Source organism: Pristiophorus japonicus, chromosome 26 (assembly GCF_044704955.1).
Source record: "Pristiophorus japonicus isolate sPriJap1 chromosome 26, sPriJap1.hap1, whole genome shotgun sequence".
Classification (NCBI taxonomy): domain Eukaryota; kingdom Metazoa; phylum Chordata; class Chondrichthyes; family Pristiophoridae; genus Pristiophorus; species Pristiophorus japonicus.
Window position 1 is genome coordinate 11349486 of NC_092002.1, and position 15720 is coordinate 11365205.

Consider the following 15720-nt stretch of genomic DNA (forward strand, 5'->3'; position numbering starts at 1 on the left):
TACATAGTTGTATGCTGACAGCGTGAGCGCCCATCTTTGGATGCAGGCAGAGGCATTGGTATTAATCCCTTTGCTCTCAGAGAACAGCGATATGAGCAGCTTGTGGTCAGTTTCAAGCTCAAACTTGAGACCAAATAAGTACTGGTGCATTTTTTTTACCCAGTAAACGCACGCCAGAGCTTCTTTTTCAATCACGCTGTAGGCCCTTTCGGTCTTGGACAAACACCTGGACGCATAAGCGACCGGTTGCAAAATCCCCGATTCATTAGCCTGTTGTAACACACACCCGACCCCGTATGACAACGCATCGCAAGCTAGCACTAATCGTTTACAAGGGTTATACAGGACAAGCAGTTTGTTAGAACACAACAGATTACAGGCTTTCTTAAAGGCAGCCTCTTGTGAATTCCCCCATACCCAGTCGTCTCCCTTGCGCAGTAGCGCATGTAGAGGTTCTAGCAGGGTGCTTAACCCAGGTAGAAAATTACCGAAATAGTTAAGGAGTCCCAGGAACGACTGCAGCTCCGTCACGTTCTGGCATCGTGGCGTATTCTTGATGGCCTCCATTTTGGCGTCAGTGAGTCTGATGCCATCTGCTGCGATTCTCCTTCCCAGGAATTTGACGTCCTGTGCCAGAAAACACACTTTGAGCGTTTCAACCTGAGCCCGACGCGATCCAACCGACTAAGAACCTCCTCCAGATTCTTCAAGTGCTCCATGGTGTCCCGACCTGTAACCAATATGTCGTCCTGGAAGACCAGTGTACAAGGAACCGACTATAGCAGGCTCTCCATGTTCCGCTGGAAGATTGCCGCGGCCGACCGAATCCCGAACGGGCACCGGTTATAAATGAACAGACCTTTGTGCGTGTTGATGCAGGTGAGGCCTTTCGAAGACTCCTCCAGCTCCTGTGTCACGTAGGCCGAGGTCAGGTCCAGCTTGGTGAATGTCTTTCCTCCAGCCAGGGTCGCAAATAGGTTGTCTGCCTTGGGTAGCGGGTACTGGTCCTGCAGCGAGAAACGGTTAATCGTTACTTTATAGGCCCCACAAATTCTAACCGTGCCGTCCTCTTTAAGTACCGGGACAATCGGACTGGCCCACTCGTTGAATTCCACCGGCGCGATGATGCCTTCACGTTGCAGCCTGTCCAGCTCAATTTCCACTTTCTCACGCATCATGTACGGTACCGCCCGAGCCTTGTGGTGGATGGGTCGCGTACCGGGAACCAAATGGATCTGCACTTTCGCCCCCGAGAAGCTTCCAATGCCTGGCTCGAACAACAATGGGAACTTGCTCAGAACCTGGGTACATGAGGCATCGTTGATGGACAAGAGCGCTCGGATGTCGTCCCAGTTCCAGCGGATTTTTCCCAGCCTGCTTCTGCCATCCCCTGGCACAATCCACAGCGGGAGTTCGTGTACTGCTCCGTCGTAGGAGACTTTGACTTCTGCCAATTACAGGGATTAATTCCTTGGTGTAAGTCCTTAGTTTGGTGTGAATGGGGCTGAGCTTGGGCCTGTGTGCCTTATTTCCCCACAGCCTGTCGAAGGCCTTTTTACTCATTATGGACTGACTCGCCCCCGTGTCTAGCTCCATAGATATTGGAATACCGTTCAGTTCAACTTTCAACATTATTGGTGGGCTAGTGCTGTTGGGGAGGAGTTAAACTAATATGGCAGGGGGATGGGAACCAATGCAGGGAGATAGAGGGAAACAAAAAGGAGGCAAAAACAAAAGACAGAAAGGAGATGAGGAAAAGTGGAGGGCAGAGAAACCCAAGGCAAAGAACAAAAAGGGCCATTGTACAGCAAAATTCTAAAAGGACAGAGGGTGTTAAAAAAACAAGCCTAAAGGCTTTGTGTCTTAATGCAAGGAGTATCCGCAATAAGGTGGATGAATTAACTGTGCAAATAGATGTTAACAAATATGATGTGATTGGGATTACGGAGACGTGGCTCCAGGATGAGCAGGGCTGGGAACTCAACATCCAGGGGTATTCAACATTCAGGAAGGATAGAATAAAAGGAAAAGGAGGTGGGGTAGCATTGCTGGTTAAGGAGGAGATTAAGGCAATAGTTAGGAAGGACATTAGCTTGGATGATGTGGAATCTATATGGGTAGAGCTGCAGAACACCAAAGGGCAAAAAACGTTAGTGGGAGTTGTGTACAGACCTCCAAACAGTAGTAGTGATGTTGGGGAGGGCATCAAACAGGAAATTAGGGGTGCGTGCAATAAAGGTGCAGCAGTTATAATGGGTGACTTTAATATGCACATAGATTGGGCTAACCAAACTGGAAGCAATACGGTGGAGGAGGATTTTCTGGAGTGCATAAGGGATGGTTTTTTAGACCAATATGTCGAGGAACCAACTAGGGGGGAGGCCATCTTAGACTGGGTGTTGTGTAATGAGAAAGGATTAATTAGCAATCTCGCTGTGCGAGGCCCCTTGGGGAAGAGTGACCATAATATGGTGGAATTCTGCATTAGGATGGAGAATGAAACAGTTAATTCAGAGACCATGGTCCAGAACTTAAAGAAGGCTAACTTTGAAGGTATGAGGCGTGAATTGGCTGAGATGGATTGGCGAATGATACTTAAGGGGTTGACTGTGGATGGGCAATGGCAGACATTTAGAGACCGCATGGATGAACTACAACAATTGTACATTCCTGTCTGGCATAGAAATAAAAAAGGGAAGGTGGCTCAACCGTGGCTATCAAAGGAAATCAGGGATAGTATTAAAGCCAAGGAAGTGGCATACAAATTGGCCAGAAATAGCAGCGAACCTGGGGACTGGGAGAAATTTAGAACTCAGCAGAGGAGGACAAAGGGTTTGATTAGGGCAGGGAAAATGGAGTATGAGAAGAAGCTTGCAGGGAACATTAAGACGGATTGCAAAAGTTTCTATAGATATGTAAAGAGAAAAAGGTTAGTAAAGACAAATGTAGGTCCCCTGCAGTCAGAATCAGGGGAAGTCATAACGGGGAACAAAGAAATGGCGGACCAATTGAACAAGTACTTTGGTTCGGTATTCACGAAGGAGGACACGAACAACCTTCCGGTTATAAAAGGGGTCGGGGGGTCTAGTAAGGAGGAGGAACTGAGGGAAATCCTTATTAGCCGGGAAATTGTGTTGGGGAAATTGATGGGATTGAAGGCCGATAAATCCCCAGGGCCTGATGGACTGCATCCCAGAGTACTTAAGGAGGTGGCCTTGGAAATAGTGGATGCGTTGACAGTCATTTTCCAACATTCCATTGACTCTGGATCAGTTCCTATGGAGTGGAGGGTAGCCAATGTAACCCCACTTTTTAAAAAAGGAGGGAGAGAGAAAACAGGGAATTATAGACCGGTCAGCCTGACATCGGTAGTGGGTAAAATGATGGAATCAATTATTAAGGATGTCATAGCAGTGCATTTGGAAAGAGGTGACATGATAGGTCCAAGTCAGCATGGATTTGTGAAAGGGAAATCATGCTTGACAAATCTTCTGGAATTTTTTGAGGATGTTTCCAGTAGAGTGGATAAGGGAGAACCAGTTGATGTGGTATATTTGGACTTTCAGAAGGCGTTCGACAAGGTTCCACACAAGAGATTGATGTGCAAAGTTAGAGCACATGGGATTGGGGGTAGTGTACTGACATGGATTGAGAACTGGTTGTCAGACAGGAAGCAAAGAGTAGGAGTAAATGGGTACTTTTCAGAATGGCAGGCAGTGACTAGTGGGGTACCGCAAGGTTCTGTGCTGGGGCCCCAGCTGTTTACACTGTACATTAATGATTTAGATGAGGGGATTAAATGTAGTATCTCCAAATTTGCGGATGACACTAAGTTGGGTGGCAGTGTGAGCTGCGAGGAGGATGCTGTGAGGCTGCAGAGCGACTTGGATAGGTTAGGTGAGTGGGCAAATGCATGGCAGATGAAGTATAATGTGGATAAATGTGAGGTTATCCACTTTGGTGGTAAAAACAGAGAGACAGACTATTATCTGAATGGTGACAGATTAGGAAAAGGGGAGGTGCAAAGAGACCTGGGTGTCATGGTACATCAGTCATTGAAGGTTGGCATGCAGGTGCAGCAGGCGGTTAAGAAAGCAAATGGCATGTTGGCCTTCATAGCAAGGGGATTTGAGTACAGGGGCAGGGAGGTGTTGCTACAGTTGTACAGGGCATTGGTGAGGCCACACCTGGAGTATTGTGTACAGTTTTGGTCTCCTCACCTGAGGAAGGACATTCTTGCTATTGAGGGAGTGCAGCGAAGGTTCACCAGACTGATTCCCGGGATGGCGGGACTGACCTATCAAGAAAGACTGGATCAACTGGGCTTGTATTCACTGGAGTTCAGAAGAATGAGAGGGGACCTCATAGAAACATATAAAATTCTGACAGGGTTAGACAGGTTAGATGCAGGAAGAATGTTCCCAATGTTGGGGAAGTCCAGAACCAGGGGTCACAGTCTAAGGATAAGGGGTAAGCCATTTAGGACCGAGATGCGGAGGAACTTCTTCACCCAGAGAGTGGTGAACCTGTGGAATTCTCTACCACAGAAAGTTGTTGAGGCCAATTCACTAAATATATTCAAAAAGGAGTTAGATGAGGTCCTTACTGCTAGGGGGATCAAGGGGTATGGCGAGAAAGCAGGAATGGGGTACTGAAGTTGAATGTTCAGCCATGAACTCATTGAATGGCGGTGCAGGCTAGAAGGGCCGAATGGCCTACTCCTGCACCTATTTTCTATGTTTCTATGTTTCTATATTTCGTCGTGAATGTGTGTACCCCGTACACTTCTGCCTCCTCAGTATGAATCTCCAATTCAGCCTGATCCACTGTGGATCGATCTTCCTCTGCAGCGTGGTGGTTTGCAGGATTTGCAGCTCGCCTGCACATTCGCTGGAGGTGTCCCATTGTTCTGCAACCATTGCACGCAGAGTGCTTGAAGCGGCATTGATGGGGCCGATGATTGGTCCACAGCGCCAACAGGGTGTTAACTGCCTCGCATTAACAGATGATGGCGGACTCTGGGTCAATTGAGGTCAGGCCACATCAGCCGGCGTGTACGTTCTGCCTTGTACATTCCTGCTCAAAACCGACGTTACTTTATGCACAGTACTGGCCGAAGCTTCTTTGTTCTGCGAAATCCGCTTGGTGTTGTCGCTGGTGGACAGAAATGCCTGGGCTATCGTTATGGCTTTACTTAGATTCGGAGTTTCTACAGTCAACAGTTTGTGAAGGATTGTCTCATGTCCAATGCCCAGTGCAAAAAAGTATCTGAGAATTTGTTCTCGGAATCCCTCAAACTCACATTGTCCTGCGAGACGCCTTAGTTCGGCGACATAGCTCGCCACTTCCTGGCCCTCCGATCGTTGACACGTGTAGAACCGATACCTCGTCATCAAAACGCTTTCCTTAGGATTTAGATGGTCCCGGACCAGCGTACACAATGCTTCATAGGATTTCTCTGTTGGTTTTGCCGGAGCTAGGAGATTCTTCATGAGGCCATAGGTTGTCGCCCCACAGACAGTTAGGAGGATCGCCCTTCGTTTGGCAGCGTTCTCGTCCCCTTCTGGCTCATTGGCCACGAAGTATTGGTCGAGTCTCTCCATGAAGGCCTCCCAATTGTCCCCTTCTGAGAACTTCTCCAGGATGCCGACTGTTCTTTGCATTTTCACGCGGTTGTTTGTTACCTCGTCGCTAATTATTACACTCATAATAAAGGGTGAGACTGAGTACTGTGTGTAATGAGCAAATGTGACCTTAGCTTTCTTTAATAAGATTCCAAAGTGCAGGTACCTCGTGGGTGACCTGCTTATATACTGTGCTCCCAAGGGATGCTGGGATCCCTTGGGACTCCAACAGGTAGGCCCTCTAGTGGTCAGGTGTCATGCAGGTTACAAAGGGTTAAACACATAACACTTTCCACCATCTACAAGGCACAAGTCAGGAGTGTGATGGAACACTCTCCACTTGCCTGGACGAGTGCAGCTCCAAAACACACTCCAGAAGCTCGACACAATCCAGGACAAAGCAGCCGCTTGATCGGCACGCTACCCACCACCTTCAACACTCACTCCCTCCACCACCGGCGCCCCCTGGCTGCAGTGTGCACCATCTACAAGATGCACTGCAGCAACTCGCCAAGGCTTCTTCGGCAGCACCTCCCAAACCCGCGACCTCTACCCGCCTAGAAGGACAAGGGCAGCAGGCGCATGGGAACACCACCACCTCCACGTTCCCCTCCCAGTCACACACCATCCTGACTTGGAAATATATCGGCCGTTCCTTCATCGTCGCTGGGTCACAATCCTGGAACTCCCTCCCTAACAGCACTGTGGGAGCACCTTCACCACACAGACTGCAGCGGTTCAAGAAGGCGACTCACCACCACCTTCTCGAGGGGCAATTAGGAATGGGCAATAAATGCCGGCCTTGCCAGCGACGCCCACATCACAGGAATGAATTTTTAAAAAATTGAACGGTTTGGATTTCTACAGCATTTTGTGGTTAGGACATAACTGGACAATTTTCCACATTGTCACTTGTATTACGCATAAAAAAACACGTGACCCAATTTCTCTGCAGCAAATAAAAACCCAACCGTTAAGAATATCTTCACAGCTCAATAATATTATGATAGACATCATTCTTGTTTCCCTAAACAGTCTGAGCAATGTAGTTCTGTTTGCTTTGGCCCGACACCTTATATTGTGGTAGAACTTTTAAGGAGTGGTCAATATTACTCCCAAGTCTCTCTCCTTCCCAGCGACCTTTAACCTACTCACCTACTATCCACTTAGGTGCGTAATACTATAGCCGTCGTCACTAATGGCAGTTTGCCAATCTTGGGGCTACTTCCCCAATTTTAACAGATCCATTTGTAATATATTTCCCTCTTCTTAGAAGCTGAGTTTACCGCACAATATGCTACCATCTGAACATTTAATGGCTGTACTATCCACCTCCTCTAGAGGAGTAAAAGAAAGAAAGACTTGCATTTATATAGTGCCTTACATGACCACCGGACATCTCAAAGCGCTTTGGAGCTAATGAAGTACTTTTGGAGTGTAGTCACTGTTGTAATACATAGAAAACTTAGAAAATAGGTGCAGGAGTAGGCCATTCAGCCCTTCGAGCTTGTATCACCATTCAATATGATCATGGCTGATCATGAAACTTCAGTACCCCACTCCTGCCTTCTCTCCATACCCCCTGATCCCTTTAGCCGTAAGGGTCACACCTAACCCACTTTTGAATCTATCCAACGAACTGGCCTCAACAACTTTCTGCGGTAGAGAATTCCACAGGTTCACAATTCTCTGGGTGAAAAAGTTTCTCCTCATTTCGCTCCTATATGGCTTACCCCTTATCATTAGACTTTGTCCCCTGGTTCTGGACTTCCCCAACATCGGGAACATTCTTCCTGCATCTAACCTGTCCAGTCCTGTCAGAATTTTATATGTTTCTATGAGATCCCCTCTCATTCTTCTAAAATCCAGTGAATATAAGCCTAGTCGATCCATTCTTTCTTCATATGTCAGTCCTGCCGTCCCGGGAATCAGTCTGGTGAACCTTTGCTGCACTCTCTCAATAGCAAGAATGTCCTTCCTCAGATGAGGAGACCAAAACTGCACACAGTATTCAAGGTGTGGCCTCACCAAGGCCCTGTACAACTGCAGCAAGACCTCCCTGCTCCTATAATCAAATCCAATCACTATGAAGGCCAACATGCCATTTGCTTTCTTAACTGCCTGCTGTACCTGCATGCCAAACTTCAATGACTGATGTACCATAACACCCAGGTCTCGTTGCACCTTCCCTTTTACTAATCTGTCACCATTCAGATAATAATCTGACTTCCTGTTTTTGCCACCAAAGTGGACAACCTCACATTTATTCACAATGCATGTGCCATGCATTTGCCCACTCACCTAACCTGTCCAAGTCACCCGGTAGCCTCTTAGCATCCTCCTCACAGCTCACGCTGCAATGTGGGAAATGCCGCAGCTAATTTGCACGCAGCAAGCTTCCACAAACAGCAATGTGATAATGATCCAGATCATCTGTTTTTTTAGTAAATATAACCAGAAGGATTGATTCGCACTGAATTGTTCAGCCATGAACTCATTGAATGGCGGTGCAGGCTAGAAGGGCTGAATGGCCTGCTCCTGCACCTATTTTCTATGTTTCTATGTTTCTATGTCTGTCTTCAATGAGTTCTGCTTGTGAGCCATGCGTAGTGAGTGTATGGTGAGTGCCAACCGTGGCTCAGTGGGCAGCACCCTCGCCTCTGAGTCAGAAGGCTGTGGGTTCAAGTCCCACTCCAGTGACCTTGCATATTATTTAGGCCGACACTCCCACTGCATTGCTGAGGGAGTGCCACACTGTCGGAGGTGCCGTCTTTCAAATGAGACGTTAAACCGAGGCTCTGTCTGCTCTCTCAGGCGGGCGTAAAAGATCCTACGGCACTATTTCGAAGAATGGTATTGGGGGTAATGTACTGACGTGGATAGATAACTGGTTGGCAGACAGGAAGCAGAGAGTCGGAATAAACGGGTCCTTTTCAGAATGGCAGGCAGTGACTAGTGGGGTGCCGCAGGGTTCAGTGCTGGGACCCCAGCTCTTTACAATATACATCAATGATTTAGATGAAGGAATTGAATGTAATATCTCCAGGTTTGCAGATGACACTAAACTGGGTGGCGGTGTGAGCTGTGAGGAGGATGCTAAGAGACTGCAAGGTGACTTGGATAGGTTAGGTGAATGGGCAGATGCAGTAGAATGTGGATAAATGTGAGGTTATCCACTTTGGTGGCAAAAACAGGAAGTGGCGACAGATTAGGAAAAGGGGAGGTGCAACGAGACCTGGGTGTCATGGTACATCAGTCATTGAAAGTTGGCATGCAGGTACAGCAGGCGGTGAAGAAGGCAAATGGCATGTTGGCCTTCATAGCTAGGGGATTTGAGTATCAGAGCAGGGAGGTCTTACTGCAGTTGTACAGGATCTTGGTGAGGCGACACCTGGAATATTGTGTTCAGTTTTGGTCTCCTAATCTGAAGAAGGACGTTCTTGCTATTGAGGGAGTGCAGCGAAGGTTCACCAGACTGATTCCCCGGATGGCAGGACTGACATATGAGGAGAGACTGGATCAACTGGGCTTGTATCCACTGGAGTTTAGAAGAATGAGAGGGGATCTCATAGGAACATATAAAATTGTGACAGGATTGGACAGGTTAGAGGCAGGAAGAATGTTCCCGTTGCTGGGGAGTTTCAGAACCAGGGGTCACAGTCTAAGAATAAGGGGTAAGCCATTTAGGACCGAGATGAGGAGAAACTTCTTCACTCAGAGAATTGTGAACCTGTGGAATTCTCTACCACAGAAAGTTGTTGAGGCCAGTTCGTTAGATATATTCAAGAGGGAGTTAGATGTGGCCCTTACAGCTAAAGGGATCAAGGGGTATGGAGAGAAAGCAGGAATGGGGTACTGAGGTTGAATGATCAGCCATGATCATATTGAATGGTGGTGCAGGTTGGAAGGGCCGAATGGCCTGCTCCTGCACCTATTTTCTATGTTTCTATGTTATCCCTGGTGTCCTTGGGCCAATATTTATCCCTCAATCAACATCACTAAAACAGATGATCTGGTCATTATCATATTGCTGTTTGTGGGAGCGTGCTGTGCACAAATTGGCTGCTGTGTTTCCCACATTACAACAGTGACTGCACTTGCATTGGATGAGTTGTGTTTGGCAAGTCGTGTTAAAATGAGTTACATTGGATATGTTTTTTTTTATTCGTTCATGGGATGTGGGTGTTGCTGACAAGGCCAACATTGGAGTTGCATTGAATGAATTGCGTTAGGCGAGTGCTGCTATAAGAAAGAAAGACTTGCATTTATACAGAGCCTTTCACAGGGTCCCAAAGCGCTTTAAAACCAACAAACTACTTTTTTTGAAGTGTAGGCATTGTCGTAATGTAAGAGAAAATGGCAGCCAACTTGCGCACAGCAAGCTCCCACAAATAGCAATGTGATAATGACCGGATAATCTGTTTCTGTTATGTTGATTGAGGGATAAATATTGGCCCCAGGACACCGGGGATAACTCCCCTGCTCTTCTTCGAAATAGTGCCACGGGATCTTTTTTGTTCACTTGAAAGAGAGCAGACGGGGCCTCGGTTTAACGTCTCATCCGAAAGACGGCACCTCCGGCAGTGCGGCGCTCCCTCAGCAATGCACTGGGAGTGCCAGCCTAGAATTATGTGCTCAAGTCTCTGGAGTTGGACTTGAACCCACGACCTTCTGACTCAGATATAAGGCTGCTGCCCACTGAGCCACGGCTGACACTTAATGACTATAATGTTGTAATTAACGATTATAATTTGCCAAAGACTGCACGGAAAGTGAACACAGACTCAATGAGAATGAGCAGCTAGGGCCTCAGTTTAACATCTCATCCAAAAGACAACACAGCACTCCCTCGGCATTACACTCGATTTTTGTGCTCAGGCCCCTGGAATGGGACTTGAACCCACACCCTTCTGACTCAGAGGCAAGAGTGCTGCCCACTGAGCCACGGCTGACATAAGTACTGATGAAATGGCACCAAGCTTAAATATGGTAGGATGAGCTGTGTTGGGTGCATTGTGTCGCATTATGTTGGACGTCTGTGTTTGATGAGATACATTGAGTGATCTGTGTCAGGTGAGCTGTATTGAGTAAGTTGCGGTCAATAAATTACACTGAATAAGTTGCATTGAGTAATTTCTGTTTGGCAAGGTGTGTTGAATGAGTTCTGTTGGGTAATCTCTCCCTCCGTGTAAACTCACCAACCCATATTCACAACCACCCCCTCGACCTTGCCATCGCTCATGGCCTCGCTACTCCCATCGCGTCAATCACGGATAAGGCCATCTCTGACCACTTCCTCGTATCGCTCTCCACCCACATCCCCCTTCCCCCAAACCTACCTCCTTCTGTGCCTGCCCCTGGAAAAAACTCTCAATGCTCTGACAACTGCACATGAACTTCCAACTGCCCAGCGTCTGGCCCTCCATTCATCATGGCATTTCTGCAGCCACCAATCTACTCAATCACACCCTCACCACCACCTTTGATGCCCTCGTCCCTGTTAAAACCATTACTCTCTCTGACCATGGCCGTTCCCCCTGGTACAGCCCTGATCTTCGGTCCCTTAAGTCCAAAAGATACAGACTTGAACGGCTATGGCGGACAACCGGTTTAGCCATTCACCGCCAGATCTGGCCAGACCACATAAAGCATCATCGGGTCCTGCTCTCGTCTGCCCAAATCGTTCATTATTCCAGAATCACTCTGGAATGTAAGGATAAACCCCAGCTTCTATTCTCCACTGCAAACCGCCTTGTTAAACTCCTCTCCCCAGTCTCCGCCCTCACCTCCGACAATAAGTGCGAGGAGCCCATAGATTACTTTGTCTCTAAGGTTGAGACCATCCATTCGGCTTGTCTCTCTCTTCTTTCCCTCCCCAGCCCACCGGGCCAAACTTCCTCTGAGGGTCCCCCCTGCCCTAGCCCTGACCTCACATCTTTCTCCAGTTTCTCTCCGATCTCCCCTCATGATCTCTCCGAGCTCATCCTGTCCATGAGACCCACTTCCTGCTCCCTTGACCCTATTCCCACCAAACTGCTGACCATCCAACTTCCTTTCCTGGCTCCCATGTTAGCCGACATTGTTAACGGTTCTCCCTCCTCAGGTACTGTCTCCCTCTCCCTCAAATCTGCCGTCATCGCCCCTCTCCTCCAAAACCAACCCTCGACCCCTCCGTCCTTGCAAACTACCGCCCCATCTCCAACCTCCCTTTCCTCTCCAAAGTCCTTGAATGTGCTGCCACCTCCCAAATCCGTGCCCATCTTTCCCACTATCCCATGTTTGAATCCCTACAATCAGGTTTCCGTCCCTGCCACTGTACCGAAACAGCTCTCATCAAAGTACAAATGACATGCTCTGTGACTGTGACACAGGTAAACTATCCCTCCTCGTCCTTCTGGACCTGTCTGCAGCCTTTGACACTTTGACCACTCCATCCTCCTCCAATGCCTCTCCACCATCGTCCAGCTGGGTGGGACTGCACTCGCCTGGTTCCATTCTTATCCATCTCATCGTAGGCCGAGAATCACCCGCAATGGCTTCTCTTCCCGCCCCCGCATCGTTACCCCTGGTGTCCCCCAAGGACCTACCCTTGGCCCCCTCCTATTCCCCATCTACATGCTGCCCCTTGGCAACATCATCCGGAAACACGGCGTCAGTTTCCACATGTACACAGGCGACACCCAGCTCTACCTCACCACCACTTCTCTCGACCCCTCCTCGGTCTCTAAATTGTCAGACTGCTTGTCCCACATCCAGTTCTGGATGAGCAGAAATTTTCTCCAATTGACTATTGGGAAGACCGAAGCCATTGTTTTGAGTCCCCGCCACAAACTCCGTTCCCTAGCCACTGACTCCATCCCTCTCATCTGACTGAGACCGAACCAGCCTGCTCGCAACCTTGGGGTCATATTTGACCCTGAAATGAGCTTCCGACCACATATCTGCAGCATAACTAAAACCACCTATTTCCACCTCCGTAACATCGCCCGTCTCCGCCCTTGCCTCAGCTCATCTGCTCATCTAGACTTGACCATTCCAACTCACTCCTGGCTGGCCTCCCACATTTTACCCTACGTAAACTAGAGGTGATCCAAAACTCGGCTGCCCCGTGTCCTAACTCACATCAAATCCCGCTCACCCATCACCCCCTGTGTTCGCTGACCTACATTGGCTTCCGGTTAAGCAACGCCTCGATTTCAAAATTCTCATCCTTATTTTCAAATCCCTCCATGGCCCTCGCCCCCTCCCTATTTCAACCATCGGTGGCCGTGCCTTCTGTTGCCTGGGCCCCAAGCTCTGGAACTCCCTCCCTAAACCTCTCCGCCTCTCTCTGGCCTTGTTCCTTAAGACGCTCCTTAAAACCGACCTCTGCTTTTGGTCACCTGCGCTAATTTCTACGTTTGCGGCTTGGTGCCAAATTTTTATCTCATAACGCTCCTGTGAATCGCCCTGGGACGATTCAATAAGCTAAAGGTGCTATATAAATACAAGTTGTTGTTGTAAGTCGGAGGTATTGTTTTTGATGAATTGTATTTGGTGAGATGGGCGCAATCCATTGGCGGAGTTGAGCTGGGTGAGTTGCTTTGGGCTAGACATTCAGTTGCAGGGTTCCGAAGGTGTGAATATCGGGCGGGCACTAAAAGCGGCAGAAGGTTTTTAGCGCTGGGCCCAGCAAAATTCAGTTTCAGCACCCTGAGAGCGAAGTGGAGCGCGAAGGCAAGCGTTCCACACCTCTCTCGGGGCACAAGGCCGGGTGCACAACTGAAAATCCTGAGCTAAAGAGCCGGCCGGCTTTGGAGCGCCCCAAGAGAGAGGGAGGGAGGTAGGGAGCGAGGAAGGGAGGGGAGGGAAGAGAGGGAGGGTGTGAGAAAGGGAGGGAGAGAGGGAGGGTGTGAAAGGGGGAGGGAGGGAGCGAGAGAGGGAGGGAGGGTGAGAGAGAGGGAGGGAGGGAGGAAGGGAGGGGAGGGGAGAGAGGGAGGGTGTGAGAAAGGGAGGGAGAGAGGGAGGGTGTGAAAGGGGGAGGGAGGGAGCGAGAGAGGGAGGGAGGGTGAGAGAGAGGGAGGGAGGGCGAGAGAGAGAGGGAGGGAGGGCGAGAGAGAGGGAGGGAGCGAGAGAGGGAGGGTGGGAGGGAGCGAGGGAGGGAGGGGAGGGGAGAGAGGGAGGATGTGAGAAAGGGAGGGAGAGAGGGAGGGTGTGAAAGGGGGAGGGAGGGAGCGAGAGAGGGAGGGAGGGTGAGAGAGAGGGAGGGAGGGCGAGAGAGAGGGAGGGAGCGAGAGAGGGAGGGAGAGAAGGAGGGAGGGAGCGAGAGAGGGAGGGAGGGAGCGAGAGAGGGAGGGTGCGAGAGAGGGAGGGAGGGAGCGAGAGAGGGAGGGAGGGAGCGAGAGAGGGAGGGTGCGAGAGAGGGAGGGTGGGAGGGAGGGAGAGATAATGGGAGAGAGGGAGGGTGGGATGGAGCGAGAGAGGGAGGCAGGAAGGAAGGAAATAAGTTTATATGGAGCCTTTCACGACCACCGGATGTCCCAAAGCGCTTTACAATGAACTCTGTTGTAATGTGGGAAACATGGCAGCAACTTGCACACAACAGGCTCCCACAAGCAGCAATGTGATAATGACCAGATAATCGTTTTTTTAGTAATAAATGTGGGCAGGCAATGGAGGGGGGCATGAGGCTTGGGGGTCTGTGGGGGAAACTTCCCTGCTCTTCTTCGAAATAGTGCCCTGGGATCTTTTACGTCCACCTGAGAGAGCAGGGAGGGGGGGCCTCGGTTTAACGTCTCATCCGAAAGACGGCACCTCCGACAGTGCGGCACTCCCTCAGTACTGCACTGGGAGTGTCAGCCTGGATTTTTGTGCTCAATTCCCTGGAGTGGGACTTGAACTCACGACCTTTTGACTCAGACATGAAAAGGCTACCCACTGAGCCACAGGGAAAAGAAGGGGTGGGGCATGGGAATAACTGGGTTGCTGTTCGAAAAAGCCGGTGCAGACTCGATGGGCCGAATGGCCTCCTTCTGTGCCGTATTATCCTGTGATTCCTGCTCCCAAACTTCCCCCAATTCTAATCTGGGACTGCCGGCTCGGCTAACAGACGGTAACTCTCCCTGTGATCCCCGCTGGCTATAGTAAAGTGGTTGGTCTTGTCTTGGTAAGTCCCCACACTATACAGTTGAAATTGTGACAATGTTAAACCGAGGCCCTGTCTGCCCTCTCAGGTGGACATAAAAAATCCCATGACCAATTAAGTACTTTTTTTAAAGTGTAGTTACTGTTATGTGGGAAACGCAGCAGCCAATTTGTTCACAGCAAGCTCCCACACACAGCAATGTGATAATGACCCAGATAATCTGCTTTTGTGATGTGGATTGAGGGATAAATATTGGCCCCAGGACATCTGGGGGTAACTCCCCCTGCTCTTCTTCGAAATAATGCCGTGGGATTTTTACGCCCACCTGAGAGAGCAGACGGGGCCTCGGTTTAACATCTCACCCGAAAGACGACACCTCCGACAGCGCAGCGCGCCCTATTTTGAGGAAGAGCAGGGGTGTCCTGGGGCCAATATTGATCCCTCAACTCACACCTAAAAACAGATTATCCGGTCATTATCACATTGCTGTGTGTGGGAGCTTGCTGTGCAAAAATTGGCTGCTGCGTTTGCGACATTACAACAGCGACTGCACTCCAAAAAGTATTGCATTGGCTGTAAAGCGCTTTGGAACGTTCGGAGGTAGTGAAAGGTGCTATATAAATGCAAGTCTTTCTTTCCTTCATTCTCAAGTTTGTGCTGTGCTGTTCCTCTGCCAGTAGAGGGCGGTGTTGTGATTGTTTTTGCAAACGGCTTTGTGTAAAATCCGAAACCCCAACTCGAAACAGAAAATGCTGGCAACGCTCAGGAAGTCAAGCAGCATCTGTGGAGAGAGAAAGAGAGTTAACGTTTCAGGCCGGTGACCTTGCGTCAGAAACGTTGGCCCAGAAAACCCGGCCTCCCCGGGTCGGTACCGGGTGTGGACGGGGTGTGTGCGGAGTGTGTACGCGGTGTGCATGGAGTATGTACAGACTGTGTATGATGTGTGTACGGAGTGTGTACGGAGTATGTATG